General features: G+C 38.9%; 1 protein-coding gene across 2 annotated transcripts in view; it reads right to left on the bottom strand.

Annotated features, from left to right (window-relative positions):
* sox5 (SRY-box transcription factor 5) overlaps nucleotides 1-20,459 on the bottom strand; it is a 250,688-nt gene that overhangs the window by 155,514 nt on the left and 74,715 nt on the right. Inside the window, exons 1-2 of one of the 2 annotated variants that reach the window (XM_088003582.1) lie at nucleotides 11,365-12,785; nucleotides 5,286-5,370 (exon numbers count right to left, since the gene is read on the bottom strand). The gene's annotated coding sequence lies outside the window, so the exon portion shown is untranslated. Of the gene's footprint in view, nucleotides 1-5,285; nucleotides 5,371-11,364; nucleotides 12,786-20,459 lie in introns of those variants that run through there. The other variant, XM_088003581.1, reaches the window with a different exon arrangement.

The raw sequence follows: 20,459 nt of genomic DNA, 5'->3' as shown, positions 1-20,459 counted from the left end.
ACGGTCAAAGCAGTTTATCTGGATAAGCACAAATTAGCTTCCAGTTTAATTTCAGGACCAAGTTGGAATGAATGTGGGTCTGACCTCTCTGGCCTAGACACAAACAGTGATTTAGTGTGGAACTACGTCATGCAGCCATTGTTTCCTCTCTTGTGGCAAGTTGGCCCAAAGCTGTAGCATAAGGCCCTCGACATCCGGAAGATAACAGCTTTTTTTAAGTGTGTGTCTGAGGTGATCCAGTACATGTTTGTTAGGGGAAAAGACTGTGTTGCCTCAGGAACCCAGCGATGTGGAGCTGTGCTATCAAGTTCCCTAAAATCGCTACCAGAGGTGACCTGACCTCACACCAGGAGTAACGTCTGTGTGTCTCTACACAACACCGGCAGCACTGCTCCTCTCAGTCCAATTCTCAAATCATACAAAATTGATTTCTATAGTCATTCTATATATTTTTGTAAATTATTTCAGGTTTTCTTTTTCCTTCCAATTATTACAAGTGAAAAGGGAGACCCTCAAGGTGCTGTCCCAGGCCCTATATTCTTCACTATTTACATAAATCTTGGGCAAAATATTTGCCAATCAACTTTTCATATCATGCCAGGACCCTCTCCTGCTTAGGCCTCTAAACTCAACTTGCATTTAATTGATTGCAAGAACATCTGCATATAAAGCTTTTTATAAATTCAGACAAAGAAACGTCTGCTGTGTTAGAAATTAAAAGCTGAGGGATCAGCATGATATAAGATGGTCAACAAATTTAGTTGAGCTACAATTTTTCCAAATACTGTGAACAATACTGAGATGTATTGTCAATTGTGGCCCGAAACTCTCCAGTGTTTACTTGAACAAAAAGTCAGTTTGACATCTTCACGTAGTTAAGGTCTTAATCACTGATGTGTTTGTATAAAGAGTCATTTGTGGTATAATTTTTTTCCATGTGCAAAGTAACACTGTGTGCTCCATCACTACTGTAGATTTCCAAGGAAGTGAAGTGGGGAAGAAATTAATTAGATTTTGGACAGTAGATGCATTGTAAAAATTATAAAACTAAACTTCGGCTTCAAGTTCCTGTTACACTAAATGAGTTTGAAGATATGGTGACATTGTTACAAAGAACAGCACAGTGAAAGATCTCTGATCACAAAGGGAAATAACCAGCTTTTCTACACGTTATACCAAACGTACAAGGTGGAGTAACAAATGTTAACTCCATTTCCAGCCAAATTGACTGAGCTAAAATTACATTGCAGTTTCTGTCTGTCAGGATCCATAAGTTTGGAGAACTTTGCATTCTTTTCCTTCTACCTAATAATTAATTTAGTCAATCACATTTCATCAAAATTAAATGCGTTTGCTTGTTTTAATCTGGCAATATGAAGAATTTCAACGTTTGCAATGCACTAAATTTGTTTAAGTTTGAACAAAAAAATAAGCAATGCTCATAGGATTTACCTTCAAGTACCATATGCAGGTAAAATGCACTTAATATTAAACTCATTGAAGAGACTTCTTACATGAAGAAGGAAGACAGTTGTAAAATGGGACCAGCTCTGTCTTGAAAAGGTTAGACAAACGTCTTATTCATTATGTCTGATTGCCTACGGAGCGCTCGTGAAGAAGAATTGGACAGTGAAATGTGATCTCTTTCTGCTAATAAAAACATTCATGGAATTCACAATTTTACATGGAGTCTAAGAAGTTTAGAGGGCAAAAGCACCTTCGGGCAACTCGGGTCACAAAGGCTGATCGTCCTCTACCCTAATTTGGCTTGGCAAGCCTAATCGTTCAAAATTGATCAACTACAGAATATATTGGTGACATTTAAAGGGCTTATTGTGGAAACAGGGATTGGTATTGTTACAATACCAAGAAAGCCCAAATAAATGGTTGTTCTACAATCTCATTTAGCAGGACATCAATTGCCCACAGGGTTGAGCGCGTGATGGTCTTAAGGTGACCAACATGGCTCCAGTGGAAAAGAAGTTGCAACAGTTTTGATAGTCAAGTGCTGTTCATTAGAAACAATGTGTGTCATACCAAAAAACAAGACCAAAGATGTTTAAATTGTGGCACAGGGTCCATTTGCTCACTTCCAGTTATTAACCACGTTTTGCTTTTATTTTAATGTAAATATTAATAGACTCACAACCAACCTGGTGGTTTTACTTGATAGCAGATCTTGGCCCATGAAATTTAAATAAAACAGCAGACATTTTAAAGAAAGACTTACCATTCTTCAAAATGTTCTTCTAAACTAAGAAACAGAACACAGTCGATCCAATAATTTAGGAACTCGTATGCTTTTCTTTCGTTTATGCAAATGTTGAGGGCCCTTCTTATATTTACAGATCTCTTTTCTACAAAAATAAGCATTTAATTTTGTTAAGCCAGTCACTGCTTAGTTTTACAGATAAGGTTAAGCTTCACAAAAAAAAAAGATGTTCTTATGGAGCCTGAGATCGACTTTTTTCCATATGGCAAAAAGTTTGATCAAAAAAGCTCAAACCAAGTGTGACGGTAATTGCAGGCAGCACAACCAGACCTCATTTTATTCTTTAATACCTTTGTTAACAATTAACTTCTGAAAGAATTTAATCATCTCATGATGGCAGAGGTTTGCAAACGCTGGCCGAATTCTACGACCACAAACCTATTAGATGATTTCCTCTTTAAGAAAACCATAAGGGTCTGAGGTCATTCATTTATCAGTCACCTTACACGTGGCTAACTTCATTGTTCAGGATGGGGTTCTTTTATAGCAGAACCTCATAAAGGGAGGTCTACACAATGGTTAACCAGAACCATAGGTGCTGCCAGAACAAAAAAGTACACTTTGGTGGCATTTCAGTTTTTAGTTTTATGCGTTACATGATGTTTTATTGTGTTGATTTGTGTCTGTATGCGTTTTAGAAAACCAGAATGCGGCACGTGCGCTTGACCCTCATGATTAACTATCCTTGTTATTTGCATAACGAAAAAAAAAAGGAGACAATGCTTACACGTACCTAAAATCCTCACACCCATCGCCCTCTGTGCTTCTGTTTTCAAGTAATTACCCATGAACCAATGGTAGGTGGTGACAATTGTGTAAAGTCGGCTTAGAGCACAGGGACGTGTTGGATTTATGCATGCTCAGCGACCTTTCTGATTGGGGTTAACAGCGGCCTCATTTGCATGAGGAGATGGGGTCTTTCATTAGCTTTGGTAGCAAGACCTCAGGTGTGGAACACACATACCTGGATGTCTGACCATGAATCGTATTATTAGGGTTTCCTGTAAATCATACGTCCTGCGGGTCTCTGTATGTTCACTGTTTTATCTCTAAAACTTGGAACATTGGTTTCATGGTTAGTCAACTTGATTTTTCTTTTCAAGGTTTCCTCGGTTGTGTTACTTTTGACACAGTAGGTTCATTCCTTTTTGTCTTGCTTCAACATTCTGTGTTCAGTTTCCCATTACATCCGGTTTCATTTTGCAGTAGTTCCTTTGTTCATTCCCATTTGTTCCCTGCCCTTGAGTCATACAGTTTCATTGCCTTACCTGCTCTGTTGTAAGTCATTGACTCACTCAGAATATTTCTACTTTGCTTTTCTTTGTTCCCTGCTAGTCCTCGACATTGTTTGTATAGCCATTGTTCATTTAATAGTGTTGAGATCATTTGTTTTCTGTCGCAAAATTGTTTTTTCTGTCCAAGATTTTTTTTAATTGTTTAAAAGTAACCTTAAGATTTCAAATTGCATGGCACCACTTTATTCTCACAGTGCCGTCCACCTTGAACTTTTCACATTTTATCCAAATACAATCGGAAATTTCACAATCTTTTAATTGGAAGTAATGCAATAGACCAGCTGTCAATTACACAGTCCACAGGTACAAATATTCTGGTATGTATCTACAAGCCCTAATCATCTGAAATCATTTCTATTCTTCTTTTTAAAGGGCTTTGCGACACTAATAGTCTCTATTCACTGTGTTTTAGACAGAAAATAGGCCAAGTGAGAAGATATACAACAAAGCCTCTGGTTAGGAATCAAACCCAGGCCTTTTTTTTTTTTTACATTCAAATAAATGACTTCCTCAGCAAAGAAAAATATACATTCTCTCCTGCAAAATATAATCTCCATCCAGAATCACGTTTTTATTGTGTGATGATTATGTTAAAGTGTCTGCAGACATGTATTTCTAAGCAGATATCTGTTATTTACTTGGGGGAAAAAAATCATGAAACATTTCTAGATATAACTGCTGAGTAATGCAAACGTTTGCAAGCGAAATGTTCTTGAACATCATAATGAAGATGCCCTCGGTAAAGAGAAGCAATAGAATATAGTCACGCTACAAACTGGACACTTCACTCACTGACACCTACAAATGCTCTCATGCACACACACACACACGCACACACACACACACACACATGCGCGCGCGCTGTCCCTTCGTTGTCATGTATAATTCAACATGTGGTCGGGTGGGCAGATGCCTCATCCCCAGGGGGTCCCATCATGCCTTTGCTAGAATGAAACATTTAACAGCATAGGACAAAATGGAACATGCTCGGTGAATAAAGGGGAAATGGTTTTGGAACAACACATACAACACACACCGACATGCACCCTTACACACTTTTGTCGTCACAGCATTGCTTTAAGATGCAACAAACTCAAATGTTCTCATTGTGACTAACCTGCATTTAATTCATACTAAAAGATGACAAGTTCGTCACGAACTACAGAATTGTGTTGCGGATACTTTCAAACACAGTGGAGAGCAGAGAAAGATCCTTCAACAAATGGCCACGCTCTCGCAAACAGGCAGATATCTCTATCGGTCACCAAATAGCGTAATCTAGAACGCAGCTGTAAGACTGCTTCTAAAGAGTCCTTAGAGATCCTCTACAGAGATACAATATGTTCATATAATGTCAGCGTTGCAGAAAGGAGGAAGCGGTGTGTGTGCGTGTGTGAATGTGTGCCAGTACTTGATGGAGCAAAGAGAGAGAAGCTCTGCAAGTCTGAGCAGATGCTGGTGCTTTGAATGTGTCTGAGCGATGGAAACAGCTTAGGAAGGCCTGGAGTGAGTCCAGGCAGCTGTAAAGCGTGAATATTAATGTACTGTAACCTTGACACAGGAGAAGCTGCTGGTACTCATGAGGAGGCGCCTCATGACATCAGACAAGGGGAGAACGACTCCTCCTCCATGTAGCACACACGCATGCTGGAAATCTTCATCTCCAGCTCTTCAGAGCATAATCTGTGTCCCACATCGTTCTAGTCTAAAAAGCTCACCTTCTTTTGAATCTGCTTCGTCTCCTCGGTCACCTTTCTGCTCTTCTGCCTCAGCTCACCATCTGCGTTTCTCGTTCCCCTGGACCTGAAAGGATGATTGTTGAAAAAGGTCATCACACCTACAGAACCAGCCTTTAACTTTTTCCAATCGTCACATTGGTACCAAAAACATCAATATGACACATCTGATTGTCAATCAAATAACCTCACTTAGGGATAGTTATAAAGTGGAAGAAGAATTATGCAGAGTTTTCATTGTTTTTAATGTGTAGAAATCCGTATTCAGCTGACTTGAATCAGCAGTTTTTAGATCCACCTTTTGGTGCAATTACAGCGGTCTTTTGGGGGAGTTTTCCACTAAAACCTTTGGCCATGTAAAATAACTAAAACGCTGTCAAACTGGATGATTGGTTAACATCCAGTTTAAAATCAGTCCATACATTCTCTACTGAATTTAGGTCTCGACTTTGACTGGGCCATTTAGACATGATTATGCTTTGGTCTAAGTAAGCTGTTCTATTGTAGCTCTGGGTGTTGGTGTTCAGTTATTTGTGTTGAAACGTCCTTCAACCTCCTTTTCAGTCTAAAATCTTATGTAGCATCTAAGCATTTTTTTTCAGGAATCTCTTTCCATTTAGCTGCCATTTCTACAAAAAGCATATGTTTAGAGTGATTGACATTTTGATCACACATGATCTTTGAGTGCATCCAAAAAGAAAAAAAATTCAGTTTTGATCTTAAAGCCCCGTCTTCCTCATGTTTACTGTATCTCCTGCAGGACTTGCTGCTTGCTGCAAACAGGGTTTCTTACGACTATGGCTTTTTTTCTAGCCACTCTTCCACAAGGGCCACTTTTTAAGTGCTTGACTTATAGTTGCCCTGTGGCACAGAGCCTCTCACCTCTGGCTTTGCAGCTCCTCTAGAGTTACGATTGGGCCTCTTGGCCGCTTCACTAGTAAATTTTCTCCCTGCTCAGCTTGTCAATTTAGGAGGAAAGTCATGCCTTGGTAGGTTTACTATTGTGCCAAACCATTTCTATTTTCAGAACAGGACTTAACTCTGAGTTGAATTAAAGAAATGGAGTAATTGGGTGGTTTGTAAAGGAAACTGGTTGCACTGGGTTTATTTAGGGAAATCCCATTAAATACACGAATCCCATTGCAGGTCACATTTTTCAGATTTTGAATATCATCCATCATTTGCATTCCACTTAGCGACCATCGTGTCTATCGTGTAAAAGTCCAATGAAATACACTGAAGTTGATGGTTGCAATTTGACAAAAAATGTGCAACATTTAAGGGATATAAATGTGTTTATAGGGCATTGCACATTGACCAAACTGTACTAATCAACACCTGAGCATGAGTGATGTAACACAGAAGCAAACTATTAGTACAAATGAAGGTACAATAAAGTTCTTGCAACCAAAAATAAGTTCAAATAAATGTATCCAACTTTTAAATACTAAGAAGTTTAAATCATTGTCTGAGCATGTGTTCTGATTAGTAATAAAAAAAGAACATTTTATTAACCGAGAACTTCATTCAGTTTAGCGTTACATCACAATCTAAACTTCTACGTCTAAGAGGCATCAGCAGTTTTGCTAGAAGCATTACATGAAAAATCAGAGGTGGGGCCGACGTATGGTTTCTGAAACCCAACCACCACTGAACAAGGCATCAGATGAAGCTTCTAAACTGGGCCAAGAAATATCTCAAGACAGGTTCACGAAGATTTTACGGAGCCATGAAATGAGGTCTCTTGACGGATGAGATAGTTTGGCTCATGGATGGATCAGTAACAGGCACATTTCTTCTTTGAGTCAGACACGAGCAAGGTAGAGGTGGGATGGTGGTGTGGGCTGGTATTATTAAAGATGAGCTGTTTGGACCTTTTTGAACTGACGCTCAACTCCCAAACCTGCTGCCAGTTTTTAGAAGATAAGTTCTTCAAGCAGCCCTTCAGAAAGAAGCCTGAATCTTTCAAAGACAATGGTTTTTATGCATTCGTTTAAACCTTGTGCATGCGAGGACTGAGGCAAATGATACAAGTTTTATGTGTGTGGGGTCGGTTGGACCCCATTTCTAAATACAAGGAATAATCCTCAAAAGTAAGACTTCCCTAATAGCTGTGCACATGGTGCATCTTGCCACAAAATAGGAGGTGATTTCATAAATGTCAACTTTCGCTCCAACGCTTTTGCAAACCAGGTTATCGTTAACTGAAATCAGCAGAAATGTTTTATCCAACTATCTAGACCCTGACCTCATCCCACCTCTGCTTTCCTGTCTTTAAATCTTGCATTCATCCACTCGTGTTTATTTGACTCATCTTTATCTTAATTTATTACACAGCCACTCAGGTTTTAATTCCCTCCAATTTGTCGTCCTTTTCTTTCAAATCGTCTTCACTTTCATTTCCATCTTCCCCTCCTGTTCTCCTTTTCTACCCTACTCCCATCTTTATTTAATTTACTTGCCCCCTCCACTGTTTCCATCCATTACTCTGTTTTTCCCTGTCATTTAGTGTTCTGCGCAACGATCCTTTTCAACTTCTTTGACTAACACCTTGAACACCCCCACCCCCTGGTACTCCTACCACCTCTCTCATCTTTTCCTCTGTCCTTGCTAAGCACTACCGTCATTCTATTCTGTTTTTTTTCTTCCTTTGTAACTGCATGTGTATCTGGGAACACTCCAAAACTCAATTTTCCGATCTTATTGTCCTTCCATTCTCCGTCTCTCTTCCTCCTCCGCGCCTTCCCCCTCTCTCCCTCCCTCTTTTAGCTCACTGCCAGGCTACCACAGCCCAAACTGTTCGGCTGCAACTGTTCCAAGCCCAATAATTACAGCTTGTCAGAAAGAATTAATTTTCTCATTTCTCATAAAGACGTGTAAAAAATTACCATGTTATTATAACGCTGCCACTCTCTTGAGGCACCAAACGAAAACCAAATTTAATTTCGGAAATTCTTCCCTCGCACATTAAATTAAACACATAAATAAGAGTTTTGGAATTGGGGGGGTAGTCGTGTGGGGGGAGCATATGGTCGTTAGGCCGGCCCCAGCTCTGGGTAATGGCCATCGTAATGTTTTGATGGGCCCAGCTATTGGTAAGCACCAATACATTTGCATGATCACCGTCACGGCAGGCGAGCGAGCGTCCAATTAGCTCTCATATAGGCCTGGACAATGCTGGGAGAGAGAGGACAGGGGATCTGTTTGGCATAGGAAACGCACAGCACGATATGGAGCACAGCTAATTAACAAGCACGTATGGAGAAAAACATATTTACAACGGGGGGATTCTCTAAGGGACGGGTAGCCTTTCATGGAGGATAATATCCATTGAGGAAACATTTACGAGTTAAAGTACAGCAAGGCTTCACTTCACTAGTACAAACCCAAAAAACCAAAATAAAAAACAAAAAAAACAAAAAAAAACATGGCAACTGACTACACATTCCCTTGGAAAACAATCCATTTCATTTTCTTATCAAGTTATGTAACAGTTCTATTAACAGCATTTTGCTCTCTTTTCATGTGGTGAATATATAGCAGAGCTATTGGAATTCGCAAATTAGCAATAAGGAAAGTGTTTTTGTTATTTTAGGCAAGCCTTACAAAATCTTATTTCTAAGGACTTTTTTTTTTGGCTGTCTTGTTTCAAAGGTACAGGTGAAACCAGAAACTTGCATACACTGTATAAAACTTAATTGTGCTTAATTGAGATGAGAAATGAGAAATTTAAGTGACATAAAAACCCAGATTACAGTTTGCAAATCATCCTCCTTATGGAGACATGTGTGGCTTGATTCAATTAATGTTGAAGTTTTCCACCAGAACATCCATTATTGGATTGTTAAGAAAGAGGGGGGACACTTTAAGACCCTGTAAACAGTGAAGTATGGAAGCAGCAGCATCATGACATTTTAACTGTAAGGTTTCAGCGGTCCTACACATCCCCCCCCATATTTTCAGACTACTTCATGCTCTATTCTATAAAGTAGCATGCCATTTTCACCCATTTTAAACCTGCAAATACAGAAAACCACAATTAATCAATTGCAGAGAAATCTTCAATGGCCAGGCTTTATAGTAGAACCAAAAAATCTGCACGGACTGGATTTGTATGGAATTACTCTCCATGTTGTGATAAAAAAATATATCACCATTTAAAATCATTACAGATTTGGTAATACACGTGTTTATTTACTGGTGAACTTATTTCATGTGGATTAAAATCAACATGTCTCTAGTTGTCATCAAAAATCTTGACTGAAAATAAGTAACTGGAAGAAAGAAAGCATATTGTACCCTCTCTCTTAAAAGTCAATCCGCTGAACTATAAGCAACTAATCATCAATATGTACAACAATGATGCTGCTGAAGGTGTTTGACGCAGCTGAATTATTTCACCTCAATTATTAGAAGGTCAGATGTCCTGGAAGTTTGAAGTTTGATGAAACCGATTTAAAACGCCAGCAACCCTTTACTTTGATGGGGAACTCCAAAAAGAACAAAAACTCACCCTAACACAGATGAATAAGGTGTCCCATCTGACTCCCTGGTATGGGGAAGACAGGGACTTTCCCTGCCTGCAGCACAAGATACGCACATGGACACACACACGCACGCACGCATGCACACACCATTACCAGGGACACAGATAGCAAAAGGTCACCTCGAGTTGACACACATGCTGTGGGCAGAGTCATGGCTGATCTGACAAGGCCACGACAAACACTCGTACATCCGTATGCATACACAGAAATGCTACAAGACACACGCACAGGCGCCGGTCGGCGCAACCAGTGCCAGCTAACTTTCCCCAGCAGAGCAGCAACAGGGCTACAATGTGTGATTATGATATTGCCTTGACACGCGCACTCACTGGACTTCTTCATACACAAATATGTGCCGACACGCGCGCGCACACAGGCAATGACACCGTTTCCTGTTTCATGGTCACTTGTCTTGTTTCTAGTTTTGTTGTCACTGTTCTCTCTTCACTCCAGGCCTTGTGCTCCACACAGAATGAGCCCCTGCTTTTTGTCATCACAGCCAAGTGATAACTTACAACTTTTATGCCACAGCATATAGAAACACTCACAGCTATTCCTCAACATGCTTTTTATGACTAAGTAAAAGTTTCAATGACAGAAAAATGCGACGGCGTTATATACTGATTCAATCGGTAGACAAAGAGCCAAAGCTCTGATGGATACAAGTTCAAAAGGTCAATGTGACTCTGACCTGCTCTCGTTAAATCAAACTGTATTATGTGATAACTTTTCAGATTAAGATTTGGTAGCTTCATTTCACATGCTAATGAGCACGTTACTCTTCCTTGTGTAATCGAATAGAGTTTATCTAATGTTTTCAAGAGTAATTAACTTTTAATACGGATATATTTCAAAATGCCCTCAGCCTGGACACTTTAATAAGCCATCAGAAACACTGTTTTATCAGATTTATTTAGATTTTCCCAAATTGTATGCTGACTGGCTCGTCATTTAGTTGCGAATACAAGAATATTTTAAACTGTGATGTCACCGTTGATGATTTGACACACTCAATCCTACCAAATTAATGGCCTCATGATGAACTGCAACATATTTATTAGGATTTCATGTCACAGACCAACATAAAGAAGCACATAATGAAAAAAGCCATGTGGAAAAGCAGCCAAGAGCCCCACGGTGACTCTGGAGGAGCTGACGAGATCAACAGCTCAGGTGGGAGAATCTTACGACAGAATGCAAAAGCATGTAGAAAACAAGCAACAACAGATGAGATCAAAATGTAACTTTCTGGATAACATATAAACTGTGACAGAAATATGAGAATGTGTGTCACTCTCAACACTCCAATACAATAACAGCAGTCACACTGCGCAGTGGGATGTGTTATTAACAGGGATAGGAGCATAAACTCCAATAAAACAGGCACATGTGGTCTAAATCTGACTAAATATTAAAAAGTTATGAATGCTTTTGCAAGTTATTGTAGGAACTTGATAATATGGCAACACTTGGATACAAATATTCAAAGGTGAAGTATTTAATTAAAGCCTTACCAAGAATTGATGAATGACCTCAAGAGAAAAATGCCAAAAAGCTGTTCCTGTGTACAGAGCCTTTTCACTCCTGGACACAAAGAAAAACAAAAAATAAACTTATTACTTTCAAGGTTTCTGTGTGATCGTGTCCAATTAATCAGAAAAATATTGTCACTTAATAATTAAGCAGATCTGATTTAAGACACATGGCAACGAGTCAAAGAAACTAAAATAAAATCTAAGAAAACAAGTCAATGTAAAAAAAAAAAAAAATTTATAAACTTTTACTTTTTTGAACTATTAGCAGCGATTCTGAAACTTTCAGTTGTTAGTGACAAACTAATAGGACCCCAATTTAGAGAAGGCGACAGAAAGCAATTGTAGGATCCAGAACTCTTTGCGCCCTTCCCTCTGTAATTCCTATTCTCTTTCCTCCTCCTAACTCTCCTTTTCTTGCTCCCTACATTCCTCCCCCCCTTCCTCATTCACACCAGAATTCTTCCATCTATAAATATCAACAAGCGGCTATAGGGCTGCGTACAAAACCACACACACACCAGACTAAACCAATGAACACAGTGGCGTATTGTGCCAGCAGAGCCAATACACACTTCCACGGCCATTACTCCCCATGGAAACAGGCGAGTGTGTTCGCGCACACATGTGATGTTGACGTTGTACCCGCACAGTGGCTGCTTTAGACAATAAGCTATTTCAGGGCCAAATCACTGACAAAAATCCATTTTTCCACCCCACTAAAAAAGATCAGGAATGAGGGTGGGAGACAGAGCAGGATGGAGAGAAAAGCTGGAATCAAATAAACAGTGGCGCACATCTCTCTTAAGCTGGATTTATCTCTGTATTTTGTCATCGTTCTAATTTATTCCCCCAACCTGCTTACAATTACCGCCTTTTCAAAACTCATAACGGAGGCTTGTTGTTGTTTTCAGAGAGATTGCGTGGTATCTGCGGATGAAAGAGTGGGGGACTTGCATAAGGTGGAAAAGCTCCTAGTGTACTTTTGTAGATTATCCACTTGATACCGATTCATTTTCTCCCTCGCTCTTGTCACAGTTTTGTAAAGGAGGCGATGTAGGACAAACACACACACACACACACACACACACACACACACACACACACACACACACACACACACACACACACACACACACACACACACACACACACACACACACACACACACACACACGTGCGCGCGCGCAGTACTGTAGAGGAGTGTAGAGGGATGGGAGTGGGCTCATCATCTTTAGCTGTGATTACAACACTTGGCAAGCTCTCCCCTGCCTGTTTGCCTGTCTATTGCCTTACAAATGGATTAGTAAACCCTGTTCCATTTGTGTGTGTAGCTTCGCTGAGATTTAGGCTGACTTACAAATAACACCAATCAGATTTGGAAACAGCCGCTGTGTAGTCTTTTCCGGGGAAAATACTGAGGGATGTGATGCGGGGACATCGCTTTAGTATCATTTGTACTGAATGTACTTAGTTTGGAGGGGGAAAAAACCCAGTGCCTTATTTTTGTGTGCACATGCAATATGAGGGGATGTGTTGCAAAGATTTGACATGTCCTATAATAAGGAAGTCTGCTTTAAACTTTCGGAGCCAGTCAGCGGTTAATCCAAGGGAGGCCTCCTCTTTTATCCCCTAGTTTATAAGTAATATAGAGGAGAATAACACAGATTAGATAAAAAAAAAAAACACAGACATTTAGTGGAGAGCACTTTTAGTAGACAGAGATAAATATTTTGGTATACTTGCAGCACATTGAAGCAATGCAGAAAAGTAACTCAATGAAAGGTTAGTATCCATTGTCTACGTGATTGCCTCTAGTGTGCAACAGACTAAACAAGACTGCAAAAAGGACTACTGCTTTGTTTGTGCTTTCAAGAGACTATTAAAGCTTAAAGCTACGAGGTTAGCCTTAAGTATTTTAAGTACCTTCAAGTTTTTGGTATAGCAGTACACACCTGACTGAACATGAACCAGAAAAAACAAAGGCAAGAGCTGCCAGAGGAAAAGATCATTCACAGTAAGATCCATGATCTTGTTGCCACAGCTGCCAATATTATCAAGACATCTATAACTCAGGTTACTTGAGCAAAGCCCCCAGAGAGTGGACCCAAAGATTGCAATCCCAAGTTGATCAGACGGCTCCTGTGTCTTGTAGAAAACGAGCCAAGAGAACCGTCCAAAACAATTCACTCTGAACTCCAACATCAAGGTAAGTCCATTCTGGTCATTGTGTTTTGAACCGTAACAAGAGACGACCCGGGAGGGCTTCACTGTTGCTAGAAAAAACACAAAAGTTTCATACTGTAATTTACCAAAATGAATAATGACATGTCCAAATGTTTGGGGGAAGAATGTCCTTTGCACTAATGAGACAAAAGTGGAGCTTTTTGGCTCATCACATTAACGTTGTGTTTACAGAGGGGGAAAAAATAACCATTTGCAGAAACACAATAAAACATGGAGGGTGTTTGGTTTTGCTTTGGCGGCATTTCGCTGCATCTGGCACAGGGAACGCCAAAAATACACTCCTGATCAAAATCTGAAAACTACAGCTAAACTTATTTACATTATTTACATTTAGCACAGCTGGACTGAAACCAGGCTGTAAACTGAGCTTCGAAGTACAAAAAGACGAAACAGAAGCAAGATATTTAAGTAAAGGACTTAAACCCAAACATGATGTTTCACAAAAGTTCAGGTCTATTGCCCTAAATCTCAAAACATAGCTAAATGAGAAGGCCAAGAAAAAAGAGCCCGCCTCAAAACACATACTTTCAAACTTGACTGATTATGGCCCACATGGACATGTCAGACAAGATGAGGATTGAGCTTTTTGTTCACAGCAACTAGTTTCAAGAACTCAAGCTGAGGTTTTCAACCCTAAGAATAATGTACCAACAACTGGTGGTCATAACATCAGCTGAGTGCTACAGCTTATCTTCAAATCATGAAGTTCTTCAACTTAAACCCAAATAATAAACCCAATTAAGATTGGAGATAATTCTTACTAAAGGAAAATGTTTTGGAGTGAAGTTATGTTAACCTTCGGAAATAACCCGAAACTCAAACATTTCCTGGTTCATGTCTCTTGTCCTACCTGAAAGGAAGTGGTTTCTGTTTCCTCTCAGTTTTTGTGTGGCATAGATTTGATCATCCATACCAATCCAACAGCCACCAGCCAATAACCCTCCCAAATCAGACTCCTTCATTTAACCGTGCAGAGTCCAGGCATTCAGGTCCAAATAAGTCTAGAGGTTTGACCACAAGTAGAGGCCACTTTTTCTTTTTTTCCAATGATCACTCAGAAAATACAAGGAAATAAAAAACCATGAAGTTCCAGGGATAAATCATTCAAACTTATCTTCATTTGAACAGTCAGATGATAAATAAGCATATCAAGGGGCTGAACCAGGTCAGTCCACACTACACTGCAATGGGAAAATGTAGTTTCTTATTGTGGTAAAGCTTAGCTAAAATGGGTTTAATATGTTTATGCTCGTCAGTGAGGTCCACACGGTTCTAAGTATGGGCATGCAGAAACCAAGAACAACTTTGTTAACCCAGTGGAAAAAAAAAAAGAATCCCTAAAGCCGAACGCAAACAGGAAGAAGTGTGACTTTGTTCTCTGGTGAGGATGCCAATATTCCACTTTATCTTTGCACTGCCTTATTGTGCGTTTATTGCACCTTCTATTTTACATGTGTTGTTATAGGTTTTTTTCTTCTGTTTTGTGTGGCTTTAATTAGAGACGCTTTTATGTGTGCAATGTCAGCTGCAGAAGAACCTGCTATACCCAGAGATGTCAATTTCTAATAAAACCTTTTCATTTTTCAACCTTAGATTACAATTCACACATGGTATATTTCCAAAATTTGGTATTAACTTTAAGTCATAAAACCAGGATTTTTTCGGAAAACGGAACTATGTGAACCTTCCAAGACAATTCAAAAGAGTTCATCTTAAACAAAGCTCAGTACATTTAGCTCTGAAACAGAACCATTTAGGAAACATACCAAAGTTCACTTTCAAATATCTTCAAATTTCATCCCTTGTTGTCCACATGAAACATTTGCGTTGTATTCAGAGGATAACTCCTTGAAGATACTGGGTCTTTTATGTTTTAAGTGGTACTGGATGAAAAAGCAACATTCTGAAAAGCAAACAGAAAAGAGATTACACATGCTGTGAAAAATCATGTGCCCACTGATCCAGGTCAGTCCAGAGAGAAATTGAGATATATAGATAGCTATGCATTCGCACGTATACATGGACCCTGTTATACATCTTATTTTAGTGCGAGATGAGCACAAAGTGTTTTAAGTGCTTTGGTGTCAAGCAACTGTCTGGTCACAAACTCTTCCTTATACTTGAAAAGCATTACAAAAACAAGAGCACAGACTTAAGAGGAGAAGAACAAGGTGTGTTTGGTAGTATATGGGAAAAGTGAGTGTACACATTTGTGCTTCTGGTGACCTGAGAGTACAGTTAGTGTGAATAAAGCTCTAAGCGGAGCTTCCATTAAGGCCCTTTCAACACAATGCCCCTCTTTCTCGGAGCCTCTGTCTGATGGAAATCTGCTTTTGTTGCAACAGTTCAATGTCTCTGCTATCTCCTGATGGAAGCGCGGAGAAAGGATCGTCTGAAAGGGTTTCTATAGTTTTGCTTTTTCACGCAGTTCCCCACACGCACGCACGCAGACACGCACGCACGCTTGCAGCATCGCACTCAGTCCTTGCTCTGCAACAATGAAATCAATGCTCTGCGTTCCACACACAGTATCTTGCACAGCCAAAAGCTTCTTGCGATCAGACACCACATCGAGTTCTGCGATCGCTGATGATAGAAAGTGGAGGCGCTTCTGTGGCCTGGCTTTGACCCTAATTAAAACAGTTACAATAGCTTTTGATGAAGTTTTTCTCAATCACATCTCATTTGCTATATTATTTCTATAATTCTCTTCATTTGTAGCAGCAGGCTTCTTTTGTAAGTGGTAGTGATTTGTTTCAGATTAGCTAACTTTCTAAATAATGGGCCAACGGCGATATTGCCTACCAACCTTCACTGACAGCATTCTTCTGTGTGGTAGCTGCTACCGTGTGACCAAGATTAAAATAGCAATTTTAGCATCTGTGACTAAAAATGTGTTTCCATCATTTTTAATGTCATTAAGAACAATTTTTTATATTTTATTGTATTGTATTTGAAAAGGTAGATAGAAATTGGAAAATTTGAAATTAGTTACTCGATTTTGCAAAAAAAGCCTCAGGTGGTTTTTGGCTTTCCCGAAAAAGAGTGCATGTGCCAAAGGGGAGATGGAAACGCACTTCCTGAATAAGTTCTGTCTTTGAAAACATGTAGCTCGTGTGTAATCAGCTGTATTCCTCTTGTTGTGCAGTTTAATTTAATTTCTTTCTTTCTACAAACACTTTCTTGAAAACTTCTCTTCATTTCTCTGAAGAGTTATCCATGTTAGTTTCCACTTCCTTGTTATTACCTTCATGTGTAACGTCAACATCCGACAAAATTACACTTTGTAGACAAAAAACGCCTAATCTAATCTGCGTTTTCTTTTTTTGCAACATTTTAAAATTTCGCTCAAAATTTGCATTATAAGTGGACGGAAATACAGCTAGCAGAACAAGCATAGAATCAAGATGTTATTTAAGACAGCTGCAGTTTTTTTCATGCTGAATCTTTTTATGTACGATTTTATATTTGCAGTAGATATTCCTCTTTTGAGAGAGAAAAAAATCCAACTGTTATTGTATTAGTTGGAGCTGAATACAGTAGACTGTATCGTGCTGCTTGTACAGTCTTAACTGCATTTGTCTGGGTTAACTCTAACCACCTGGATACAATCTACACAGGCACTGTCACACACAACTAATAAGAGGCAAACGCAAACACACACACACACACACGCACACATACAATCTCACATTAACAGTAGCGCACATAAGGTCGCATGGAAGACAGTAACAGGGGCATGAGGAGATTCAAAATGAAAATAAGTTATTGTACAAACACACAAACACAGACAGTGACCTCCACAGCTGCATGACTGAAAGCATCTGACTTGATGACTTGATTCAATTACAGACAGGATACAATGGAGACAAATAGGGAGGTTTTGGCTTGTTATCCAACAGCACTGTTGTGCCAGCCTGCAAGTTCTTTGAGTCAAATAAGTTTTTAGAAGAAGGCACACATAAATATGGCATTGGAAATAGTATTTAATTACTTTTTTTTTTTTTTTCATTTTGATTAAAGAGTATTTGGAATAGGTGTAAAAGCGTACTGAATATTTTAGATACTGGAACATCTCATTTACAATTTATGCAAGCAGCACGCATAAATTGTTAAGAGGGAATAAGCTCATTGTGGAAGGTTCTACGATAAAGACATAAGTTTGAGACAAGTGAGGGTCTCACGGTTCTGGAATAAAGGAAGATTTAACAGAATATACGAGTTCAAAGAAATCCTGCCGCAAAAAGGCCAGGACTCATACAAACTGCTTGATGGGTGTGACCTTAGAACCCCCAAGCAGCGCTATAAGAAATAAAAAGGCATCATGCTATCATGATCACATGGCCTCTCTGGAACAAAGTATCCCCAGTTTTGTGTAACAACCATTGGGTCACATGGGTTGCATGTAACTATTGTCACCAAAAACAATCTACTGCTGCTTAGATGAATCAGTTCCTTCTGCTTTTGCAAGTCCTACAAACTATGGGTGTAACAGGCCAGTCTGCTGTTTGGTTTCTCTTAGAAGGAAATTAAAGTTGCACAATTACATCAACATTTGAAAATAATGGCTTAGGTCTTTGTGAGCTACTCAGGTATCTACTTGCTGATGTGCTTTGGACCAATATAGATGCACCAAATCTTGACATTTTTCCCCCCAGTGTTTAATCTTAAATACGGACCTTAACTTGGGCAAATGAGATGTGCAATGCTTAGTGTTTAGGTCATTTTTTATTTATATTTTTTTTCAAATTTAAGCAAGTTTCTTTGCATAGCAATTTGCCTTGCTACATATAGTCATAACTTAAATGTATTTTGCATTTAACAAGGTTATCTCTCTATCAGAAGTTGTTGGATGACTTGAAAAATTTAAGTGCGACTAAAATGCAAAAACCAAAGAAACTCTGCAATGGTACAAATACTGAACAAATACTGATGCGGCATGTGAATCCAAGGAATCTTATGCCAACCGAACATTGCATCCATGTTGTAAATATTAATATTGCAGCAACTATTGTGATTGGATATAGTAGGCAGATCTTGATTTCTAAGTAGACATTATTTTTTGTACAAACTGTTTTTCTAGATTAATTTCTTAGCCCATTAGATTTTTAGTTTGGATCCTTTAATTATTTAGTCAACTAAATAAAGTAAAAAAATAAATAAAATAAAATCAAGTGGTTTAGGACAGTTGAAAGGTCAAGAACGAAGAATAAAAAGGAATAGGTATGGATGTCAGCCATAGTGTCTGTACATGTTAAAGTATTGTTTTGTGACATTACTCATTTTTATGCAAGCACATGTCCTTTTGCTGGCCATTTCCACTACTTAATCACTGAAAGATCACTCATGTACCCTTATAGTACAAACTTGTTAGAAAACATTAACATTAAGCTATTGACTAAAAGACTTTAAATTAAGTTTTAGAATATATAACACTTGACTGCTATGGGAAAAAACAGCCCTTCACCCCACAGTAATCCAAAGACAGGAAGACATCAATGTAGAACATTAATTTAAAAATCTACAGTTTATAGACGTTTTCTTAAACTCTTCTCAATAGTTTCAAGCCAAAAGTCTAAAATTAATTCATATTGGTTAAATTATTTCTTTAAGTAAAATTGCCAGTTGGAAAACATTAACAGTACAAGATTCCCATTGTGCTATAGTCTATCCATCCTCAATTCAATCAGTGAAAAGATAACATTGCTGCAGCAATTTCATTATTCTATCATTCATTTCTAATGGATTATGGCCGTAATGGTGCACTCTCTAAATGACAACAGTAATGAAATGTTCTCCATTGTATTCCATAGACAAATGAGGAACACATTATATAAAATGAAGGCTAACAATGTCCAAAAATGTTCCCTCCTGAACCACAACTTACTGGAACTAATGTGCCTGGCAATTATGCATCAGTAACAGCAGCGCATTGGTACAGCAGTGAGGACAAGGACGCATCTTGGTACCTTGACCCCTTCCCAGGGCTGGCCCGCAGCTATTCACAGCCATGTTTCCTTTTGATGTGAAGCATCACTTTCTTTCTTGCCAAGTCTAAATGAACCTGGGTAATTAGAAATCTATAAACAAAGACGAATGAGACATATTCTGGGCCGTCTTTGTGCGTTGGAGTAGGTAGCATAGATTTCTAATGGACACAAATAGGAGCACGGCATCAGAGTTCTGAGACCTTGTTCAGGCCTCAAAAGAAACAAAGAGTTTATTGAAGCAAATCATTTCGTAAACATCATGCTGCCATTATGTCCTTCTCCCTAGGACAATCAAAACAAACATGGGTCTTTTCTGCCTACTCCTTTGGATGATTAAGTTCATGCAGAGGACTAACCATCTAAAGTGGATGAGAAAACAATATTGCGGACCACAGGATCAATGAAATCCTGAGGCAATGCTTCTCCGTTTCTTAAACTCACTTAATAGACTGCATTAGCGTATCCTACTCTCAATGCCGCGTTTCTTTTCTTCATATTATATCCACATTCACCTGGCATGATCTGCTTTCAAGTGCACTCTTTAAATCAACATTATGCCATTTACTTAAATAAAAATGTTTGTAAATAAGAGAAAAGGCATGAAAAGTAAAATCAATGGCGAATCAATTATTGAAATAATTTAATCATTAACTCTAGCTTATGGACTCAAGAAATTGCCAATTATTGAAGGAACCTCATATTCAGAGCAATGATTAAGCCAAAACTGTGCAAATATTTGCATTAAAGATAAAAATAAACCATAAATCTGTTCTGCTTAGGACTTCTCAAGTGGCATAGCGTTAGCGTCACCTGGTTCCAACTCTGCACCAAAAAATCTCC

The sequence above is a fragment of the Poecilia mexicana genome, unplaced genomic scaffold (assembly GCF_051168715.1).
Source record: "Poecilia mexicana isolate PSO_F unplaced genomic scaffold, ASM5116871v1 scaffold_23, whole genome shotgun sequence".
Classification (NCBI taxonomy): Eukaryota; Metazoa; Chordata; class Actinopteri; order Cyprinodontiformes; family Poeciliidae; genus Poecilia; species Poecilia mexicana.
This window is presented reverse-complemented; position numbering and strand designations above follow the sequence as displayed.